Source organism: Bacillus rossius, chromosome 10 (genome assembly GCF_032445375.1).
Source record: "Bacillus rossius redtenbacheri isolate Brsri chromosome 10, Brsri_v3, whole genome shotgun sequence".
Lineage (NCBI taxonomy): Eukaryota > Metazoa > Arthropoda > Insecta > Phasmatodea > Bacillidae > Bacillus > Bacillus rossius.
In genome coordinates, this window is record NC_086337.1 from 11230172 (window position 1) to 11250037 (window position 19866).

Below are 19866 nucleotides of genomic sequence, written 5' to 3' on the forward strand. Positions count from 1 at the left end.
TTAAATTTGATTTTGTTAAAGAACAATGACTGAAATGATGCTTGTTATAAACAATAAGTCCTTCTATAACTGATGTGATTTATAATGCTGGGAAATTTTGAGGATAGTATGAGGAATAGGATGTAAATATGATGTGTCATTGGCTTGATACTTCGCTTGAATGAAATTAAATGATACCTTGAGACGAAAGCTGCAAGTGCGTGCATTGCGTGTCCATTTCATTTGTCGAATTTTCTTCCAAGAGTGTTACCTTATTTTGGTGTGCTTCTTCTTTCAATGATGTTTTGACTCGAGTATTATAGTAATTGGTTCTTGATTTGACTAGCGTATTATTCCAACCGGTGCATGTATATAAGCGAGTCCTAGACAGCAGGTCGCTCAGTTTGTTACTGGCGACGACGACGGTGTAAGGATCATCTAGTTTGATTCTTCTGGTGCATAAGACGCGTAATTACCTGTTCTTGTGAACTCGATGGCATCTTTACCATCTAAAACGACGAACTTGATGGATGTTGTACCATCGACTACGGGAACCCTGACGTCAGCTATGGTGGAGAAGGTGCAGATCCCGTCGGCAACGACTACGTCATCAAAAGAGGAGACTTCAACAGTCACGATACCGTCAGCAGGAGAGACTTTAATGCCGGTGGTGCTGGCTACACAGGAAAACTCTACGAACTTCGTTTCGTCCTCGATGGAAACTTCAATGGCTGGTAATTCAAGAACGACTAACGAACATCGATGCTGTTACTGCTACAAGATTTTCTCAAACAACAGCAATGCTCGACGACACGAGAGGAGAGAATGCGCTAAGAATCCTCCTCGCAAAATGTTTAGCTGTAACAAATGTCGTAATCAATTTGCAAGGCAAGATAAGTTGAAAAGACACCTGAAGACATGTAGAGGTCCTGCTGTGCGGCAGAAAGTAAAGGTTTCTATACAACAACGATGCATCGATGTGCATAAGAGTATGCCTGGAGATGGCGCAACTGCTGCAACATCATCTGGTTCGGGTCTGAAAGGATCGGCTTCATCACCACGGTATCCTTGCAGCTACTGTGATATGTCGTTCGCATTTGCTCATGACGCACGAAGACATGAGCGGAGTAAATGCAAAAAGAATCCTTCTCGTTTAAAGTTTCGCTGCGATGTGTGTCATGGTTGGTTTACACGTATTGACAGTTTGCGACGACATGTGAAAAAATGTAAAGGTGAAGTCCGTGTGTCTACTGAAGAACTACCTGTAGAAATTTCCACTCCTCGCTTTAGATTGGAGACTCGTAAGCGTACAAGCAACAAAACCGATGTGCAGCAACCGATTGGTATGGCGTCTGAACATGAAAATAAACATAAGACTGTGTTCGGCGCATTACAAGTGAATGATAATGGGTTCTACTTGGCGCAGTCTGCATTTCGTGGAACATTGAAAGACTACTATTATCTAAATACGTTAGGTGAGTCGAAAGACATTTGTAATTTTCTTGACGATATCAGACAGAACATTATCAATCAGCTTACTGATGACGTAGCAACAAACGGTCTATTAAAATATAACTTGTGGTTAGACTGTATATATGGAAAGCCGTATCCATTCGATGACGAAGTGAAGAAGTGCGCATTCAAGACATCGGCTGCAGTAATGACAGTTCTAACGATGTGAAGCAAACTGTTAAAAACGGTATCCAGAAACTCTGTCAAGAAGAGGAGGACTATGTCTGTAAAGGTTCTGGCTGGACTCTTTCTAGTGTAAGCAGATTGGAGCTAAGAATTAGTCATTTCACGCCTATGCGGACCTAAATGTTTATAAGATTGCTGGCTTTCGCAAGTGATTCTGTAGTAAAGTAGAAATTATGTAATAAAGTTTATTTTGTGAAAGAACTTGTGTTGTTTTCTTTCTCGAACCTGTCACTATTATGTTAAATTGTTCTTATATCTAATTTTTTATCAACTAGGATCGTACCAAGGACCTGAGTCGACCTAATTAATCAGTTTATTGATGGTAAATTTATTTAATGAATTTTGGTATTATACCCTATTTTGTGCTTTAGTTATTTTGAATTTTCAAGATGACATCCAAATTTTAAGATGTCGGGCACCTCAGTAATAATAAATGATTACGTACTCTAGCGGGTTAAAATAAAACTAGTATGAAGGTAATGTTGGTAATGATGGTAAGACTAGTACACACAAGATGGTGGCCACCAGCAGACGAAAACAAGATGGTGGCAATGTGCACTAGCAGGTGGTAGCTCCTGGTAGCATGTACTGAACATAAAATGTCGGATCCATGATTGTCGACAAGGACAAAGTCAAATTTCAAGGTCAAGGTCAAATTTCAAGGTCAAGGGCAATTTTCAAGGTCAAGGTCAAATTTCATGGTCAAGGTCAAAGTTCAAGGTCAATGTCAAAGTTCAACGTCAAAGTTCAAGGTCAAGGTCAAAGTTCAATGCCAACAGTCCAGGTTAAAGGTATGGTGAACAGAAAATTATACTAACATGGTATCAGCAAATATTGTAATAGGATAATATGGGAAACAGACAAAAAAATGCGAGACATGTTGTTCAGCGAACCTGGCGGCGTGGACTGAACCTACGCTTTGGAAACGGCGGTAAAAGGCATTGAAGTGTGTTTGGTGCTATAAGATGATGGTTCTATTTGCGAATAAATAAACACATTATTATGTGAACAGTAATTCAGAATGGCCGGAAATATTTGTGCGGTGTTTGGCTGCAAAAATTACAACGTTACTAACTGCTCAAAGTCTTTTTTCAGATTTCCAGCGGACCCAACGCAGTAAGTGATTCGCGTTTCGTGCATTCACAATTTTAACCCCTTTGTTTTATATTTTTGTCTCTTATTATAAAGTAATTATTTATTATAATTCCTTACCATTCTTGTAACATGATTTGTTTGCAGCAGTTTCTTTCGGTTTAATTAAGGATTTTTATTTAAAATGCAGTCACATTTTCAGGTGAGAAATTAATTTCATACATACAATTTACTTCCGTTACTAAAACTAGTTGTTCTTGTTTCCTTAAAAATAAAACAGCTGGAAAACCAATTAGATACTACATACTACTTGTTCAGTTAATTTGATAGATTATATTTTGCACATAATTACATATATATCTTTGACACATACCTTTAAATAAAGCCTGAGAACATCTCTGTATGAATAATAGCATTAAATTTGTTTGAATTTCTAGTTTTGGTAAAAACAGCACTTAATTGTGTAAACATGATGCCTTTAATATGCACGTAAAATTGAATTACGCGGGGCTTTCTTCAGTCCACGCCGCTAGAATGCGCTGCAGTCTGGTGTCTCGCGCTTCGCCAATGCTAATTGGTTGGAGTTTCCCATATTATCCTATTACAATATTTGGTATCAGTACACTCTAGCAGACGAAAACAAGATGGTGATCTCCAGCGAATGAAGCCAAGATGGCGGACATGACGTCATATCGGTTTACGATATATACCTTGTTACTGATGGTAAGTCAGTCTGTAGGTAGCTTCCGTGGAGGAAGGATCTGATGTTTTTTTTCTTTTTGCCCTCACCGGTTTCGAACCAAGGACAGGAATAGATCTAATCAATCCGTTTTCTAATAAGTTAATTTTTTTATAAATTTAAAAAAAAATTCATTAAAATCGGATTATAAACAAAAAAGTTAAAGATGGCTACCGTAACAAAATGAGCAATGATCTAGAATCCAATATGGCCGCCAAGGTCACGATCGAAGCTCCCCACAGCATGCGGCTTAGAGCGGCTTGACCATGGGGAATTTAAGCCACTATGGGGAACATTTCTAGTTTTTTTTAAATTTTTTATTAAATTTTTATTATTTAATTTTTTTATAAATTTAAAAAAAAATTCATTAAAATCGGATAATAATTAAAAAAGTTAAAGATGGCGACCGTAACGAAAATTGCAACGGTGACGTCATCATCCAATATGGCGGTAAACACATCGCTGGAATGTTCGAGAAAACAAAATGACGTCATCCAAAATGGCGGATCCAAGATGACGGATCCAAAATGGCCGCCGGGGTCACGGTCAAGGTCAAAGGTCAAGATCACAACCATCCAAGATGGCCGACGTGACGTTACAATCCAAGATGGCGGTCGGCACCTTGGCACCTCACCCAGGACCCAGTTTCAGGAGGAAAATTTACATACTACTAAGACGGATGAGAAACACTATAGTGCAAGACGAACTTCCTTCTCCTTGATGTCTAGCGAAGCCTTCCTTCTTTTGCGATCGTTAGTGAGAATTTCACATAACAAATAAAAGAAATAAATAATATTTGCCTACATGCAACACGTGCCACCATCTGTTGTTGAAAAGCAGAACTACTTGCGGCAAGATTCTTGTATGATATAAATAACTCAGGCTGATGAAAAATTAAAAAAAATCTAATTCAGTTGGGTTAATTGTTTCAATTGAAAACTCTCAATTTGCATTGGGCCTTAGTCGCAGAAGCTTACATGTATCCTGGTTTGTCTTCTGTAGCTGTATCAAACCACATTGATGTAGATACAGCAAAGAGTTTACCTTAAGAAAATGCTAAACAACCTGAGAGAAGCGTGTGTATTTTGGGTCCTTGTCAAAAAACATTTAGTTGCAGTCAGTGTCAGAAATCCTTTGGTAGAATATATTTCTTGAATAGACATTGCAAGATCTGTACAACTAAGGTGACTAAAGATAACGAAGACTGATTACGAGCACACACTTTGCGTTATAAGTTGCGATAAATAACGAAGGTTTGCGAAGAATATCGCAGGAACCAGCAACGTGATTACGAACACATCGTGTTTCGTTAAACTTCGAATATTGATGACGTTGTGGCGGTATATATCGCAATCTTTGATTACGAGCACACTTTTCAAGTGATATTTATCGCACCGGAGCTACGTTATATATCACGGGCATTTCAAGTGGTGATACGAAGCGATTGTGAGGTAAGTGATATAATTACTCTTAAAAATAATGTCCTCCCATCCTAAAAACGGCATTATAATCGCACATTATTGTTTTAAATATAGTCGAGTACGATGTAAAACGATGAAGTTAAACGAAAACAATTGTTTTAGGTTAGCGTGTGTATATTTAACACGCGAACATTATTTTTAACATGCTATTTATGTTTATTAATTGTACCATGAAATCATTGTTTTCAATGCATAGTTTGTGTGGAATAATTATGAAGTGGTTTAAATACGATCAAAGTAGGTAAGAAGAATAAATAAATGCCGTGTCATAACTTATCAAATTAATCCTAACCTAAAGAGCGATATTATTTACACGCACATTATGAACATAACATAGCTATAAATAGTTCAAATAGGCTGCTTATGCATATTTTGTGTTTGAGTATTTGCTCAACCGTTGCCTACGAACGGCTCAACATGCATTTTTGTTTAATCTGTGCGCTTGTAGACTTCAGACAGTAAATGGTATATTTCTCTATTTAGTTTCAGAAAGCTATTTCCGGCCTCCTTGTGTGTTCAATTGTGCAAGAAATTTTTAATTTGTGCTCATTCATTTACATATTGGCTCTATTACCTAAGTGTGTTAACATAGGTAATTGTTAACAAGTGGGGCTGATCATAAAACAAATAACTTGATGAATAATTTATTTAGGAATTCCCCTCCTTAAGCAGGATGATTCTATTAAATAACATTTCGAGCTTTTATGTAGGGGAGGCGAGGCTTTATTATAAAAATAAGTTTATGAAAACGGTAATTTTGAGTTCCTATTATTAACCTTGATACTTATTTCTGTTGAGATATTTCAAGTTGTTTACTGTTTAAATTGTTGGTTATGTGTGGTTAGCTACACTTCAAATACTGCAAATCTATTCATGTCTACATTTGGTTAGGTTAGCTGCATTTTAAATATTGTATAATGAGGTAAATCTGGTGAAAAGCTACTTTTCCATATGTTTTTTTTTTAAATTTATTTATTAGTTTTCAGACATTGATTCCAATAATTAACATAGGCTATCAATACTGTAACATTGTTTTACTAATAGAAAATTAAGCCTACCTCACCTAACCAACCATCCACACATATTTTGTAGTACAATTAATGGAACTAACCTATCTTAACTAACCATTCACACAGATCCACACTATTTTTTTGTTATTTTTAATTCATCTAACTTAATGGTGGGAATGGCTGGTTTGATTAGGTTAACTACAAATACAGTACTTGAAAGTAGTGTAGACAGTTTATTAGGTTATGGTAGTTATATTAAATATACTGTGAACTCATTTTAACAGTTTTTAAGAATTATATATTGTAACACAGCTAACTCTAACCTAACCAACCACACTACAGTTTATACCTATTATTTTTGTTGGTAACATAACTTAAGAAACAGTTCACAAAATCACACAGTATTTTTAATGTAGCTTACTTATGCCAACCAATCATTCTCATGTATTAAATTTTTTGATTTACCTAACCTAACAAGCTATTAAAATGGCATATTTCTAGTTTAACTGCTTGAAGAATTACAACACACTCATGGAGAATTGTTGGAAAAGAAGTAAAAAAGTTAAAATTGTTTTTAGAAATTAAAGAAAAATGAATGCAGTTATGCATTACATCGAGGAATATTAGCTCAATAATACCATATTAAAAATTATTTCTATTAATCAGGCCCTCTTGTTAACAATTAGTAGCCTACCAAACTATATTACACTAATTTAGTTAATGTTTGAAAATATTTCAGGTTCTACACAATGGCCTTTGCTGCCTTTCTGCTAAATATCGAACTGGAGGAGAAGGCAGAGAAGATTGTTAAGAAACCATCAAAATCCCTTCGAATTGCCAGATTGCACCCTCATAGCAGTTGGAAAACCTTAGAAACATGAAGAAACAAGCTATGCAATTTAATAAATACTTTGTTATCAAGTTTGTTGCATTTATTAAAGAAATTGTGAAATGAAAATAGTGTTCACTCATTTCCATGTTACTTTTGAGTATAACTTGGATATTATATTAAACACATGTTAAATTTTTGTTTTCTGGTTTCAGCAGATCTCATTGTCCTGAGAGAGTTGGCAGTGGCTTTTTTGAACCATTGTTTTTTTTTTGTGTGTAAAAAATAGATACTATGAATCATTTAATGATAGGTTGTTATTTAAAGTAAATCTCATACATACATGTGCTGCTTCATGTTTACAGGTTTTTTATTTAAAAATTTTGCAATTTCAGACTTTGTTTTGGTTTTAAACGAAAAATATTTACAAAGAGTGTATTATTTAATAGCTCAATTATTTCCATGGATGGTTATAATTAAACAATTATTAATATTAACTATTAATAGCCTGTCCAATAAATAAAATCAATGCACATGTCTGTAAGGATACAAAAAATGATTTCTTAACACAATATTTTCTCATAATTGGCAATTTTAGCACATGCTTCCAGCATGCCTTTTAACTTTTCTTTAAGTTCTTTGATGCATTTTTAATCAAATTGCTTGTTACCATTTCAGAAGCACATATTCCCAATGCTTCTCATCAGCTGCCAGCTGTCTTTCTTGAATGTTGTTTATCAGCTGCCAGCTATCTTTCTTGAATGCTGCTCTTTTTTTTTTTATTATTTTTAAATTGTACTATTAATCATTACCAGTATGAATTGTATAGGTTACACTAGGTATTATAGAGGCAGAGTTATAATAAAGGAGGTGCTAATAACAAAGCACACATTCTATAAAGTATGCTGACTAAAAGTATTATCAAGGTTTTTCCAGTCAAAGATTTCACAATGCTTGTATATAACCATTCTTTACTTTTTTTTTTGTGTAAACAAGATATAACATGGAAGAATTTCATTAGGCTAGCTGACTATCAATGCAAGTTCCAGCAGGTACAACTGCTAGTTGTTGCCAGTGAGCCCATTTGTATACAGTATAGACATTGTTTCATGTGGATGAATATAAAAAAAATATTTTGAACTAATTTTTATTATTGTAAGTTTAGAATCAATGTAGGTATGTTTATTGAGACCGAGACCAGTACAAACAAATTAAATGGCACACATTGCATTTAGTTAGATAATTCAGGAACAAATATTGACTTAGTATGATTCATCTTGCGATAAAGTTTGGTACAGCTCCATTCCTTGCACCTCCCCAGTCAACACTCTGCATCTTATGAATTGTTATCATCACTCACTGTTCTTATCTTTCTATTTATCATCAGAATAACCAATAACCATTAAATCTGTGCTTAGATGTGTGTGAATATTAAAATAAGCAATTTTTGAGCTAGTATTTAGAGATCAAATCAAATGTTTCTTAAAATATGTGATGAAGCCTTTGAACAGCTTATTTAACTATATTAAGTAAAATTTAACTTAAATAAAAGACTAATACAGTAAATTAATATGTAACTGATTGTGACTGATGGCTATTATAACAAATATGCATAAAAAAACTCTTAGGTTTCTTGGCTATCTTATGAAAACACAAGGATTGTAAGAGGTCTTGTTTTAATAATGAACCTACCAGGGGTATATGTAGGGGCAAGAGGAATATATGCCTCCCCCAAAATCCTAAAAGAAAAATCTATATTCCCCCCCCCCCCACCCCCCAAAAAATAAAGCCAACAGCAGGCTAAGTGCTTCTATACCACTTTCCTCCTCCCCATCCCCCTTCCTCCCTCATAACAAAATTCTGCATACACTTCTGAGTAGAACAACTTCAATTTTAATTTTTTTTAATATGAACTATTAACACTTCCATGTTCATGCAAGTCATTTTTTTGTTTTTCATTTTAAATGTAGCACACCTCCAATTTCTCTCTGTCAACTTTCAGGTATCTTAACTACTTAATTTTCACCACTCTTATTTTAAACCCACTACACCAATCTCAAACCAAATTGGAAGCATACCAGTATTGAAAAAAATATATATTTAATTTTCAAATAAATATTTGGAAAAGTATAGGATAAACAAAATGCATGACTACCACAATATAATGTCTACCAGAGGTTGAGGGACAAAACCACCTTCTAGAATCTACATCATTCCCAATGATGATGCTGTACCGAAGATTTGGATAATTCTCTGGTCAAGGCTGCTCAAAAATATAACTTGGATAATATTGCCAGCTGTTATCTTAGCAGCTATTGCTTAAGCTGCTCTTTTTATTACAGCATATATCATGTTGATCCATTACTGAATTTAAAAAAAATGGATTAAATAATTGGTATGCATGTACATCAGAAATTGTTCAAACTGAATATTATTTTACATATTAAACCATCAATTTCTAAACTTGCTGAGAAAAAGTAATCTATTAATTTATCTTAATGGGAAAAAGGGGGGGGCGGAGAATTAAAATTATTGAATATTTCAAGACAGTTTTTAAAATAATTGCAGCATATTAATAATTTACATACATGTTGGATCATTAAACAACTTGAATGCCATCTTGAAAACAAAGTTGTTTACTCAGTACTTATTCAGTACTTACTCTAATTACTCAGTACTTAGTTTCACTTGTTTAAGTCATTGGTGAGATTAAATTAAACAGCAATTAAAAAAACATAGCAATGAACTTTCATATCCTCAGATTATAAAAAAAATACTGTTCTTACACTGAAAATTTTCAAGAACTGTTCCATAATAACTGTTTAAAATGTCAATCTTTTTAAATTGAAACATTATGGGCCTAATTTTATCCTTAGAATATGCAACCTAACACACTGAAGAGTTTAAAACAGACTTCAAAAAATGAAAATACAAAAAGTAGCCCATATCTTCTCCATTGTAATTGAAGGCTGCTGCTTACATAAAAATTGTAACGCTATATTCACTAAAGAAAAAAATAATAAGAAAACTAATATTTTGCCAATGGTAATGGTTTTTAATGTCCCTAAACGTTTGTTAAGCCTCTTTGCCAGTTAAATCCACAGATACATGCAAGCTTCACATTCATTATTTGAAGAAAAATTGGCTGCAAACTCTCTGTGGCTCTTAATAAACCACACCATGATTTCTGTTGGGCAGCAGTAACTTTACCAGTGCCACTCTAAGGCTTATTTTAACTGAGAACACAAATATTCAACACAGTGTCCTCTTTAATAGCGGCATGTGCACTCTAATCAAGAAAACCACAAATTTAAATAATTTACTGTAATTAAACTTTACCAAGTGTACGAAGGGAGTAAAAAATGTTTGAGTGACCTATGATATAAATATTAGCAAAATTATTTTTATTTACGAATGGTACTAATATCTTGGAAACATTGTTTCAAAACACTTGTATATAAAATCCACGAAAGCACATGAGTATTAAAATATATTTATAAAATTTTAACTGATTAGATTACATAAACTAGAAAGCTCACCGCTGGAAATACGTTAAAAAGTGTTGTTTTTATTAGGTATGCTAATAACCACATATATTTATAACTTTGAAGTATAAGGTTATGATTTTACACAAGCACACCAAACTTGACTAAATATTTGTTAAATTCCATTCTTCATATCATATCAATAATAGGTAAAATAAAAACAGACACGGGTTCGTGGTAATTAGTTGTTCCTTTAATTTTGTAACCTGTAGAGTGGCCTCATTTTCATTCTATTGAAGTTTAAACATGCTTCTCGTTCGATGTTTATGTTTACATGGCAAGACGCAGTTAGCCACAATGACGATGCGAAATCTTTAACTGCATTTTTAATTTAAACTTCTACGAAAAAGGCAGCAAAAAAGCTTTAAATACTTTATTTAAGAAATTAGTGCATTAAAAAAGATTATTTTGTTCTCAGTAACACTAAGTATTCATGATTCACTTACAAAATAGTCTGTTCGACGAACATATTAATTGTTCAATTGTTGCTTGTCCTCTGACGTCATGGATTCGTATCGCAGGTTAGCGTTACCGTGGAAAATAACGAAACGCATATCGCAAGGTGGGTCGTAATCACCAAATGCGATACGTGTTTCGTTACCGCGTGAAGAATAACGCTAGTCGTCAATGGTGTTGGTTTCTGGTTCAGGTACCGAGAAGCCGACGATCATTTAGGATTATGACGTCACAACGGCCATCTTGGTGTCAAATTTCCTCAAAATTACTCAAAATTTTACTTATTTGGAAGGGAAAATCTTCATTTAGAGGAAAAATTTTTCCATATTTTTACACGAAAATTCAAAAATTCAAAATTCGAAATGCCTGAAAAGTTTTTTGCCTTTAAAAGAACGAAATGACCTAAAAGCGACATAAGTCTCCTAAAAACAAGCCACCCTAAGCTTCTGAGGTCATGACTATGATCTTGACCATAAACTTAAAATTATTTAATTTTTGACCAAAAGTTCCGAAAAAATTAAAAAAAAAAAAATTACTTCAAATTTTCAATCATCGTTTCGATTCTCGGCAAGAATAAATATGTGATTTATTAAAAAAATAAATAAATACTTAATTACATTTTTACAAATAATTTTATAAGTATCTGGCTAATGGAACATCCGCCATCTTGGATTCTAAAACCTACCACCATTTTGAATAGTAATATTACGTACGCCATTTTTAAAATACATATATTAAGGCTACAAATTTGAGAAAATTATTTAATATTATTTTATTACAATTTTGATAAAAATTTAATAAAATTCGTACTTATGTTATGAAGTTATCGGTTCGAAAACTGTGAGGTCATTCGGTTAAAAATGGCGACGGATCCCTCCTCTATGGTAGCCATCGGCAAACTGACCTCCCACCACTAATGCCAAGGTAGATATTACATCAGCCAGTATGATGTCATGGCGGACATCTTGTATTCTCTGCTGGTGGCTCCATATTGAGTCCGACGTTACGTTTTCATCTGCTAGAGGGTGCTGCGAATATATTAGTTTATTTTTGTCCACTAGAGTGCAGTAATTATTTATTAACTTACCATCCACAATATTGTCAGTCACTGTGGTTGCCATCTTGAAGTTATGAAATTATTAAGCTAGAAATTTGGGTAAAAAATCCACCTATTAAAAATATTGATTGTTCCTCGAACACATACAGTTTACCATACACGCATCCAGCCACAAGTTATTTATTAAAGATACTTCATCAGTAAGCTGATTGATAATGTTCTGCTTGATATCGTAAGAAATGTTAATTTCCTAGTTGATAATACCGCATAGTAGTATGTCAATGTCGGTCCAAGCCCTGGGTTCTAAATGAGCAGTATCTCTCTGCCATCTTTGATTGTGATGTCACGGTGGCATACATGAATGACCTTGCCCTTGAACTTTTGATCTTTTAACTTGACCCCGGCGGCCATCTTGTATCCGCCATTTTGAAATCTAGCTACCCGCTCACTAATGTTGCACTCTTCATTAGGGCCGTCATCTGGGATTATAGAACGCTGCAATTTTCAATAATACCACCATCTTGAATTTTAATAACATGTCCGCCATCTCGTATCTGATGTCACAGTCACTTTTTTCGATTGACATCATGTCCGCCATTTTGTTTTCGTCTGCTGGAGGCCGCCAACCTATATTATATCATGGCCACCATATCGTTCTTTTCTGTTCTATTGGAGGCCGCTATCTTGGATACCGACAACTTTGTTTCCGCTGTTTACTCCTAGAGGGTGCTAGAATTGCTCTGTCTCATCACATAAAGTCAATGTTCCATTACCTCCAGAGGTTTTATGGTCTTATCAACAAATTTAATTTAATTTTTTATGCAAAATACATAGGAAGTGGTGGGATTCAAACCAACACAGCATTGATCTCTAGGTAGGAGAACATACGCCTTTAACCGCTAGGCAATCAAGAGATTTACAAGACAGAGAATTAAATTAATTATATAAAATGTTACACACATATTGTAAAATTATATTTTTACATTTAAAGAAGTAATAGCATCGCCTGTTCAAGACAGAACCAACATCTTGTTTTTAGTTCTCACTAATACGAGCATTGATGTCACGTAGTACACATGTCGTCTGCTAGAGCGCATTACCGCAATATTAGTTTATTTTTTATCTGCTAGAGTGGAAGAATCATTTACCAAAAAGGCGCAAACCATCTTGACATTTGGCCATCAACTTGTAAATCTTTAATTATTTACCAGAAAGTCATGAAAAATTTCAAAAAAAAAAACATCAAAAAATAATTTGTGAAATAATAATTGATTCGATCGATTTCCGTCTTTGGTTCGAACTTTATCGATGCAAAAAATAATAATTTTAGAAAACAGTACTTATTTAATATACAATTTTCAAATTCCTAAAAGCAGCTTAAGTTCCTCATCTACCAGCCTCTACTAAGCCGATATGCCCGCCATCTTGGAAATATGAATTTATTAACCTAGGAAAATGAAAAAATTCAAACATTTCAAATTATTTTCTATGTTTCGCTGTATGGATTAAGGAAAACGTGTGAGGGTTTTCTCAGTGTGTTCCTAATTATTTCTGCCAATATATTGTTTGTTTTCTCCGAGTGCTTCTGCTTATTCCTGGCTAGACATCTGTTGATGTTCTCCGAGTGCTTCTATTTATTTGTGAGTAATTAATATCTGCATAAAAATGTTTTATTTAATGAGTCATTCAAATGTAATATGACATACATTTTATTAGTGAATTTCTGCTACTAAATCAGCACTTACAATAATTTTTTATCAGTTGGAATTAAAACAAAAATATCATTCCAATAATATGTGCTAAGACGAGTAGTATGTAAATGTTCCTCCTGAAACTGGGTCCTGGGTGAGGTGCCGAGGTGCCGACCGTCATCTTGGATTGTGACGTCACGGCGGCCATCTTGGATGGTTGTGACCTTGACCTTTGACCTTGACCGTGACCCCGGCGGCCATTTTGTATCCGCCATCTTGGTTCCGCCATTTTGGATGACGTCATTTTGTTTTCTCGAACATTCCGGCGATGTGTTTTCCGCCATATTGGATGATGACGTCACCGTTATAATTTTCATTACGGTAGGAAGCAATTAGCCGGCGCTCATTTGGCACATGGAAATGGCCGCATAATTGCCGGCCCCATGCCCGACGTGACTTCTTGTCCCGTTTGGCCGCTGTCCGACATGCGTCTCGGGGAGCCGACAGCCGCATGTGACGTATGTTGCCATGAAGCCTGTACCCAGGAGCTCTCGGGAAAGACACAATCATCCACGCCTCCTCTGGCACCCTTGACACAAGCCTCTGTTTCCAGTGTCTCGTCTTAAAGGATACTGCATCTCGGGGAGACGACACTACAGGCCGAGGTAGCGCTGTGTCAGCAACTGGATGGAACCCACTACCAGCCGCAGTGAACCAGGACTCCCGTAGTTCCTTCACACATCGCTTGTGCCGAATGTCTCGGCTATAGTGACCACGAGCATGAATGAATATCAAAGGATTTGGTAACTGAGCCAGTGTATTGCCCCATAAAGGAACATTTGCAGAAACTCAAACTAGCTTACTCTGCTTGCATTTATTTTTTTTGGTTTACGTCTCGGCACTACCTTTCCACATTGACTATTGCTTCTCACAATTAATCTTTTCAGTAATTACAATATGTCTGTAATTATGCATATTCTGAAACCAACTTCGAATAATGTCAAGATGTATAACGTTTTTATTTAAAAAATTTTACTTTTAAATAGCTTGGAATTCTTTTTTTTTTAATGCAGAAAATACTAAACTGGACTAATATTTGGTGTTTATTGTCCAGGATTAAATTCAACAGTCACCTTGTTTTCAGATATCCGGTGGCTACTGTCCACTCAGTACCCGTTATTCATCTGCTTTATTAGTCGCTTTCGAGTTTGTTTATTTGCTTCCTGTTTCCAACCGACTAACAGTCATGTGATTGTCTAAGTGTAGTAACATATAATGATATACACTTACCCAATAATAACTCATGTTTTGTTCCCAGTAGGTTCATAACCAGAAAAATCGACTAAATAATTTTATCTTGTTGTGAAGTTTAAATCTGTTCAAACATGATTTGTCCACCAAAGAAGATGCTCTTCTCTCGTACTCTCTTGCTCTCTGCTTGTACATCTTAGAGCACAAAATCACTCGCCCGAACAACAGTGGTGCACATTCAAATGGGCTACTAGATCTACACGTGCGAATATTCTCAAATGCTACTTTCGTAGTTGAGAAATTACAGGCCATATTAATTTGTGGAATCAACCTCCAAAAAATGCGTGTATGTATCTATAAGTAGCTTAGTTTTTAATTCAAATTTATAGCTTAAAATCAGAAAATATATTGTTTGTTAGGGAAAAAAAAATTGGTTGTCTGTAAAGCCTGTTTACGGACGATAGTTTAAGGAGACAAGGTCATAACAAAACATTAATGAAATGATTGTATACTTTTATGAATAAAATTGAATAATTTTTATTGAATTATCACTATTTTGTATGGATACAAAGGAGTGAAATAAAATTACAATTTAATTGATGAATTTACTTTTATTTCCACTCATTAATTCAAATATGTTTATTACTTTAACGAACAGATTATTTTAACTATAACTCTTATACAAAGAAGGAGTGAAATGAAATCTATAATTTAATTGATGAATTTACTTTTATTTGCACTCATTAATTCAAATATGTTTATTACTTTAACGAAGAGATTATTTTAACTATAACTTTTATACATGTTTGCTATTTAACTTCTTCCAATCTGTGTTATTCTGTTAAGGATAGGACGATGATAGGAAAAGAAGGAAACGAATGGGAGTGTTTCAAGTTTAATGTGCCTCGAAAAAGTCAAATCGATGGTTGTTCCAATCGAGTGGAAGAGAGATAGATGCGGCGCAAGCGTACAATGAGCGTAACGGGACAAAGCGTAACGGGACAATGAGTCATCCTTTTTCGTGCGTGCAGCCGGCGTTCATCGATTTATTAGACGTTGTTACGTCAAAAAAATATTTTTATTTTATATTCTTCAACAAGCAATTGAAGATCATCATTTGACACAGGTTTCTTTAAGCAGTGATGCTTCTATCATTTTCCTTGCATGTTTGTAATTAATACAGTATTAATAAGATCTCTGGAGTCTTCCGTTTTAACACCAGCCTCTTGGTCAATTTCGTCAATGACCCAGTCATCATCGCTAGCTTTATCAGAATGATTTTTTTAACACCTCGTTTCCAACGTTTTGTTCGCATTTTCATGGAGGCGACTAGAAATTGGTGTCAATATATTTTCATTTCTCATGAAGTTGCCAATTTCTTCGTTAGTTTTAAATTTTAAATTATTATCGTTATCTAGGATACTATTTTTAGCAATAGCATTTTTACATTTTTCATAATCATTATAGTCGTGTAATATCTTGTCTTCGTTCTTCCTCGGTGTTGTTGCAGGGCATGGAGCCAACATATAGGCCTACTACTCAGCACGTGATGAGATATAGACAGGCGGCATTGTTGCGTATCGCATATGTATTTAGCGTTAATTATGTACACCTCCTTTCATATCCTAACAACCTGGTAATATCTATCATATGTTACGGCTCTCTCATTAGTGTATTATTTATTATTACAACGAGTAGCTTCCTATATTTTTTAAAGCATTGAAAACATTGATGAATCGTCAACGGGACAATAAAAATCAAACTTCTATATTGGCTTTTATCTGGCAATTAGAAATGCTTCTTAAGGGGCCAGCCTCGTCAAGGGTGTATATGTGTGTTAGTGAGGCGGGATGATAAGTGCGACGCTCGCTGGTGCTTCTAGCGCGGTATAGCCTCTAAGCGTCTAAGCGCAAGGCTCTGAACTGACGCGCAGTCTTCTCGTTGTCACAGGATAACTGTGAAATTTGAGCAGTGACCGTAACATTATATGGCCGAGAAATGAAGATAAAGGTGTAACGCATGCCCTTTAAGTGTTTTCAAGAATCTGTACAGGTTGTTTTGTACCTAAAAATTACTCTGAAAACATGAGTTTTAGACATTTTAATTCTTCTAAAAATACTTAAACTTAATCCGTAATCCAAAGTACTTTTCGGCCCTCAGCGAACTCTTAAATGCTTTTCGTAAGCAGACCCCACTCGGATATCTTGAGTAGTTTTGAAGTCGCGTTGTTTTTCCTGGAGCTCTGTTACTGGCATAAATAGCCTGAGAATTCCTTAACCTGAGGTTGTTTAATTCGTCTAATATTTCTGTTTATACCAGTGAGATATCAGAAGATTATAACATTCAGAGAGGCGGTGTGATAAGACACCTCTTCTCTGATCCTAACAGTCTGATATTATTATATTATGAAAGCGAGCGAGTTCTAATATCGCTTTATCAGTCGTTCCGGAAAACTTGGCAGCGAGAGTTATTTTTGACGTGATGTCTTATAAATTGATGAACGCCGGCTGCACGCACGAAAAATTTTCACTTTCCGCTTGAGCCGAGCGTGCAAGTACCGGCCAACTACCGTGCGAGAAAATCTATAATATCAAAAAGGTTAAGGCGGGATTTTTAACTAATTGTTCGTGATTATATTTAAACAAATTATTTAAATTAAATTTGCAAAAACTGTAAATAATATTTGAGAATTCAAAAGTATGCAATTTTTCATCAATATTTTCTTATGACGTTATCACTTAAAATTATCGTCCATAAAACCGACTTTGGTTCAAATATATTTGTTGTTTGTATCAGTGTGCTATCAGGAGAGTATAAGATTCTGAGAGGTGGTATTCTTTCACAGTCTATGCGTTGCATTTAGAAAGTTAACTGTTCGGAGAATAAGTATGAACATTACATTAAAATTATTTAAAAAAATTAGAATTTTTTTTACATTAGGTATGCATTAAGAAATCAATTATAAAGTTTTGAACATTTAATCGGTTCGTTTTTTTTCTCGGCATGACCTAAATAGTACTGAATAGAATTTTAAGAAACTGTATTTGATAGTAAGAACTTTCGTTATCTTAAAAACTAGACATTATGTAAGTACGAAATTCCGCTCGTAAAATGAAGGAAAAAAAGTACAATGCAGTAATTAATTAAATCTCCAAAGCTAATCAAGAAAAGGTTATTAAATAAACAAAAATTAACATCATTTTACCATTGTTTTTTGATTTCATCCCTAAGGGTTTTGATTGGTGTGATTTTAGTTTAATGAAGTGAAAAATCATATCTACAAATCTACCAGAGCAGTAAGCTAGAAACTAAGCATGAACTTTGCTAAATGCTTATAAAGCATATTTCCTTTCAACGTAGTAAATGCTTCCATGCGTTTTTCAAGTTTCTTATCTTAATCGTCAGGCGTTTTTTACCAACACATTTATATTAGTTTCATTATGTAATCAAATCTTGGAATTCGATTTTAACCTACTTCTAGTTATCGATCAATTTGAAACTTTGCTAGTATATGTCATCCGGATGACAATACAATAATTTCATGACTATGATTCCACTACAGAGGGATGTGGCGGGGGGAGGGTTATAGGGGCTAAAAACCACATTTGAGTTTTGGGCAATAACCAAAATTTCGGTAATTCTCTTTATTTTTGGAGTGATTCCGATGCAAGAGGCCGGGGCATGGTGTAGAATGTGCCCGGGGCTCGACTGCCCCCCCCCCCCCCCTTTTTAGCGAGAGGTGGTCATTTGACCCCGAAATTTATGGGCCTTGTAAAATTATATTTTTAAAAAATCTAAGAAACTTTTGATGTTGTTGTTGTTGCATGAACTAAAAAGTAAAAAAAAATATTAGTAGTATAGGAAAGTATGTTCTGAAACAGGCGGCAGGCTGTGGTGCCTGTGGTGCCGTCCGCCATCTTGGATTGTGACGTCACGGCGGCCATCTTGGATGACCTTGACCTTGACCTTTGACCTTGAACTTGAATTTTACCTTCAAAATGTGTCAAAATTCTCCAAAATTGGGCAAAATTTACCCAAAATTCCTCAAAAACCACCAAAATTTTCATTTATGTGGAAAAAACTTCCACCAAAAAATCTCGAAAAATTCCACAAATTAAAAATTTCTCTTTTCGAGAGAAAAATTTCCCATTTCGAGGGAAAATTTCCCGTTTTTAGTTCTCAAAAATACCATCATCTTGAAATGTCCCCATTGTGGTTTAAATTCCCCCATGGTCAAGCTGCTCTAAGCCACTGGTGGGGAGCTGTGACTTTGACCTTGACCCCAGCGGCCATTTTGGATCCGCCATCTTGGATCCGCCATTTTGGATGACGTCATTTTGTTTTCTCGAACTTTCCGCCATTTTGTTTTCCGCCATTTTGAATTATGATGTCACCGTTGCAATTTCCGTTACGCCCGCCATCTTTAACTTTTTTTTATTTATTATCCGATTTTAATGATTTTTTTTAAATTATAAAAAAAATTAAATAATAAAATTTTAACAAAAAAATTTAAAAAATTGTACTTTTACGACACGGAGCTCGGAGTCCTCGGTTCGAACCCGGTGAGGGCAAAAAAATTAAAATTACATCCATTCCTTCCCCCGTGGTAGCTGCAGGCAGACTGACCCCCACCACTTAGGGCAAAGTATACATATCATCAGGTAGTATGACGTCACGACCGCCATCTTGAAAATCCATAATTTAAATGCTAGAAATTCGGAAATTTTTTTAAAGATCATCAAAAAAATAATCTATCGAATTAATTAATAAAAATTCAATAAAATATTACTTATAAACCACTGTTGCATGTATAATTATGGTCGCCATCTTGGATTATATAATTGTAGCAAGTTTCGTTACGCCCGCCATCTTGGTTGAGTACGATGTCGTCGTTACACTATACGTTATGACCGCCATATTGGATACTATTACTGTTGCATGTTTCGTTAAGGCAGCCATCTTGGAATCACGTAATTATTTAGCTAGAAATTCGGGAAAAATTCCAAAATTCATTAAATAAATTTACAATCAATATACT